This window comes from Lepeophtheirus salmonis, chromosome 6, assembly GCF_016086655.4.
Source record: "Lepeophtheirus salmonis chromosome 6, UVic_Lsal_1.4, whole genome shotgun sequence".
Lineage (NCBI taxonomy): Eukaryota > Metazoa > Arthropoda > Copepoda > Siphonostomatoida > Caligidae > Lepeophtheirus > Lepeophtheirus salmonis.
In genome coordinates this window covers 27,235,659-27,241,041 of record NC_052136.2, presented here as the reverse complement: position 1 = coordinate 27,241,041, position 5,383 = coordinate 27,235,659, and the positions used below count along the sequence as shown (strand labels likewise).

Genomic DNA, 5,383 nt, shown 5'->3' with positions numbered 1-5,383 from the left:
GAACCTTGTATTTCTATTAACCTTGGGCATACTATTGTTTAGATTTTATTCAAATCAAAACATTTAATGAAAATGCAAATGAATTATTATGATATACATAGGGTTGTGGGAATTGTGTTATGCGCAAGCGCGCCCGCAAATACAACTTCAACTATATGGTTCCTCTGTTTTCTTTCGGACATAAACAAACTTTTATTCATAAATCATACTTGATAGCCGATGGGTAATCTCTACTATGATTTTTTTAACATTACAGCATATCTGAAAATTTACTACAGTTAGCAGCTTTCCTTCACCAAAATTTTGCTTTACTTGGTAATATTGAATCAAAATAATATTATCAAGAAAATGTCTTAACGTTAGTTATAATTTATTTTATGATAGAAATAGTATTAAATATTAATTGTTATATTATAAGAATTTGGTATGCAAGTATAGAGAAGGACAACTAAGGTTATTTGATGATGCAATAAAATATTTGAAATATATATGAATGGAGAATAGTAGAAACGGCAAATAATAATCAAAGCACTCTTAATAATTTAGTATAAATGGGTGTTAACGCAATACAAAGTCATGTGAATTCAATATATATCGAAGAAGTCAAAGCTGTAGGAGATTGTGGAACAAGAGCTAAGAAAAATTGTGTGGAAAGAGTGGTTTCCAATTTCCTCATAAGAATGGAAAAGTTTGCCTCGCAAAAAGCTTCGAATGCACAAGACGTGGTAAGGGAAGCCACTATGCAAGAGATTGCAGATGTCTTAAAGAAAACTCTATTTCGATCATTAATTCTATTCAAAAATTTGAACTGAATAAATTACCCATCGATGCATTGGATGTCCATTGAAATTACTTCAAAAATATAATGGCTACATATGAGAGTGGTGCAATTGTATCTGTCGCTGGATCAAGAGTTCAAAGTAAATATCGATTTCAACCCAATTAAAAGAGTGTCGTTTAGAATATATCTTTAACCTAAATTATTTATTTATTTCCACATAAAAGAGGGATTGTTGTATATTATTAATATATAACTTCATAAATGTATATAATATTCTGTAGATTTATGCACGACAAAATATATTGTTAGTTAGAAAACATCAAACCCATCATTACAGGAAGTGTACTCGTAACTTCTTAGTGACCACTGACCATAAAGGATGAGTATATAACTTTGGCTCGAAATCTAAAGAATAGAAAGGAGGCAAAAAAAGTAACAAATTATTTAAAAATATTGTTAATAGTTACGTGCTGATAATTAAATGATAACAAAACATTCATTCCATATGGTGATCAACAATTCCCTCAATTTCTTAGTACGTAATTAGGATCTCCGTTTCGTATTGATGATATTCATCATACTAAAAACTATCTCAGCATCACAATTACCAAGTGGAGTATTTTTGTATACAAGGTTTTCACTTGTTGAAAGTTCCTTTAGTTTTGTGTAGCCAGGATTCTTTTGAAGCACTTCTTTTAACTTGGTCTTGAATGGCTCTTCCTTCAAATCTTGAGTCAGATTTTCTACTATGGTTAGGTTGGTAAGAAAAGGAATTTTTTCCTTAAGTGTAGTTACTGTTCGAAGCATTTACATTGTTTTTGAGCCTGAATATAAGAAGCATTCCTTTCCCATATAAGAAGAATTCTTGCTGAGAAAAGAGTCATCCATTTTGAAACTGCGAATAATCACATGCTTTTGACTGATATTAATATAGTATATTTCTTTATCTTAAATCGAATTTTTGATCATTATAGACGAGTTGTAATGAAATTTTTTATAAGTAGGACATTTTTAAAAATAGTTTTTAAACATTGGGCTTTAAAATATATTCACATAATGTATCCTACCTTTAACACCAAGCGCTTGCAAAAGCTTTGAACCTTAAAAATAGCCAAAAAAATAATTGGCCTTTTAAGAAATAAAAGAGACACTTAATTTTGAGTAAAATCATATAAGCTGGAAAAACATTTTAATTTTACATGTACTAAAAAGGTCTCGAGTCAATATTACTTTTAGAAGCTGATTTCTATACCACACACTAAATTTCCTAGAGTGTTTTCATGCTACGGCAGAATTAATGATATCTGCCATTTTAGCGGCATAAACAAAAAAAGTTTCTCCAAAACAAAATCCTTCCCTTCATTAAAATAAAGGGAAAGGCTGAACTATTCGTGTGTATTTGTATATCAAAATGAGACCAACGAATAAAATGATACTAAACTTCTATATTTCTTGAAATGCAAACAATGTTTTAAGACCCTGTGTAGCCCTAGTTTTTTAAAATGATTGAATGAACAGTAACATATGGAATACGTTAAGATGGAAGCACTCGTAAATAAAGCAAATCACATCTTTCCAGCATTTTTTTAAAGTTACTCACCAAAGTATCAGACATTTTGGACACGCAGTTGTTTAAGTAACAGTCGTTTGAGTGAGTTGATGTGGGTTTTTTTTGTGAAAAGGGACAAAATCGAGTATCAAGCTGTCATTTTTTTTTTTTTTTTTTTTTTGAAAGTGTTAAATTTGTATAGATTCAAGTTGTATTAAAATGTGACGTGTTTAAGTCAATCCAATATGAGGTAATTAAGTCAAAAACAAAAAGTTTGTCTTGAACTTATTGTCATTTATATAGACATACTTTGCTCTATTAAAATAGATGTAGGCCTTTTGTCCCAATAGAACGATTCTATGTGGTGATATTATTGTATCTATTGTTTGTAGTGATTTGTTATTTATCTCGTTTATATTGTGGTTGTGTATAAAAGTATTTATTTATAATACAATTTGTTAGTTGGATCTTATTTGTAGTAAGTCGAATAAAGGCATCATATTCTTGGTTACAACAATATAATCACACTTTATTTGTATTAAAATCATTCTAGCTTTTCATTGTGTTGTGTTCATACATATTTTTTAGTATATTACTATTACAAGTTGATTAATATATCACTAATTAAATTTCTTAGAGGGTTTTCATACTACGGCAGAACTGCTGATGTAGGCCCTTTTTGGGGTGCAAATAACAAAAATTCTACAGAATTTATTGGGGAACTATTGCCGTGTATTTGAATGTCAAAATGAGACCAACAAATTAAAGGAATTAATACCAGAGGCGTCCGCAGGGGGTGGGATTTTTGCTATTTATTAGATTTTTTTGGTGAGGATGACAAAAATAGCTCGAAAAATAGGGTAAGAATTATTTTTTGAAAGATATGTTTTCATAAAAAAAAGTCATTCGGGCAAATTATGCAGCCGAGCAAAAAATTTAATATTTGAAATTTTTTGAGAATAGTTTTGGGTTTCGAATTGTTTTGAAAAACTATGGATTTTTGAATTTTTTTAGTCCAAAGAATTTAATAATTGAAAATTAATTTGGGATTTTTTTTTCCAAAAATTTAATGAGGTGTTAATTTTTGAAATTAAAAAAAATATATATTTAAAATTTAATTTTTGAAATTTTTTTGTATATTGAAATTTTAGGATTTAAAAAAAACAATACCTTAAACTATTTTTATTCAAGAAATTTTGCTTTAAGCCATTTCAATTAGGACATATCAGCCTTAAAAACCATTTTGCCTCAAGGATAATTCCCCTTTACCCTATAAGGTTCAAATTATATTCTAGCCGATCCAGCATTCTAAGACATGTTTTATACACTTCTAATAATAATCATAGATTAAAATAGTATTCTAATGGAAGATAATTATTTATATTCTTTGTCTATTTTCCGATGCTGTTGTCTTCTATTCTTGAAGAGAAAACATATCAAGTCATCCATCCCTAGTTCGTGAAAGACGAATATTAATTCTGAAAATTTGTTGCAGAGTTATAAGTAAATGTCCTTATTGGACTCGTTGTAGAATAGAAGATCAACATCGTAGTAATTCTTCTTTTTAGAGAGAGATGTGGACACTCCCGCGATTGATTAAATAATGAACAAAAGAGAAGAAAGAACACACACACGCATGGACGGTTTTTCCTTTTCTATTTGCTATACTTAGTTTTTTCTTTACAAATCCTATTTTTGTGGATGAGTACTTTTGTCCAAAGGAGCATCACAAATAAAAAGAAACAAAATTCATTTGAACATTAGAAATATTCGAATATATTGTAAATATAAAATTATCAATGTACCTAGGTATCTAATATTTGGAATCATTTCTATACAATCAGTTCTCTATTTTTCCGTAAAAACTGTGGATGTGCAAATAGGTTTATAAACGAATCAAGGTCTTAATGTGACGAATGTACACTGTGCATTGAGCAAAGCAAGTCTACTCTAAGTTTAATTTTGTACACAAGAAATCATAGATTATACTCCACAATTTGCCGCGATCTGTATTTATTTTTGAAAACCAAAAAAGGTATTTTTAAATAAAGAAGTTGAGCCAAATGGTATAAGTCAGTCTAAAGCTGCTTCAGCCATTAATGGGGTATTCACATAACTTTAGAATTCGTCAAGTGTCTTAGAATCTAAATATGTTTTTAGTGTTTTTCCACATGAAAGTTCGATAAGTGCATCTTTCATATCGGACGACCGATGAGAAGCTGCGGGGGGAAAGAGGGGTATCCAGATTCTGGAAAATACTTCTTAAAATGATCTAGAAGAGACTTATAAAAAAATATGTACATTGATCACAAGTTAAGTTTTGATGCCACAATTTAAATTACATACTTGTTTTTCGGAAATCATCTTGTGATCCCGGCGTTGTGTTTCTGAACTCCCAGAGGGGTTATAATTCATTTTTCTTTGCGTGTTGAATATTCCTTGCTCGTTTAAGATTTTTAAACTATCTCAGTCTCCTCTAATGTGTTGTATTCCCTCATTAAATATCCGCTAATTTATTACTCTTATTTTTTTTGCATCAACAAGTCAGAAAATCCAACATGGTCTTAATTATTGTACAAAATATATAAGATACTGTCCCCTCCATTTCTTTTAATACCATTAGTAAAAATATATAATTTATGGTAGCGTAAATGAAAAAGGCTTCTTGTCCTAATGGATGGAAATTCATTTTGTCATAAAGAGGGCGTCTCACTTTGAGTAATAATCATAGCTAATTCTAGGACATATTTTGTCTATGAAATATGGGTAATTATGTCGTTACATTATATTTGTTCTACCCCCCCGGTATATCAAGTCAAATGACGCATGAGGAAATGGATTTATTTTAGAAATATGTTCATATATTGAATTAGTACAGTGTAAGACTTTAAATCACTACTTTTTCTCTCTCGTAAAAACGACATACGAGGGTCGTTGGAAAAATCTGTCCAAAGTCCGAGAGATGGCACCACTGGTGTGTATCAGAAAGAAATAGACCGATCTGGCTGAATATGGTTATGTTACGGTTATTTGGTATTTTTCGTAATCTGCTC

At 30.0% G+C, this 5,383-nt stretch overlaps 1 long non-coding RNA gene across 1 annotated transcript; it reads right to left on the bottom strand.

Moving 5' to 3' along the window:
- Positions 1-965: 965 nt before the first annotated feature.
- LOC139905683 (uncharacterized) lies at positions 966-1,532 on the bottom strand. Its single transcript, XR_011780665.1, has 2 exons — positions 1,249-1,532; positions 966-1,186 (listed from the first exon to the last, which is right to left on the bottom strand). It is a non-coding gene; the product is annotated as an uncharacterized lncRNA (long non-coding RNA).
- Positions 1,533-5,383: the final 3,851 nt, after the last annotated feature.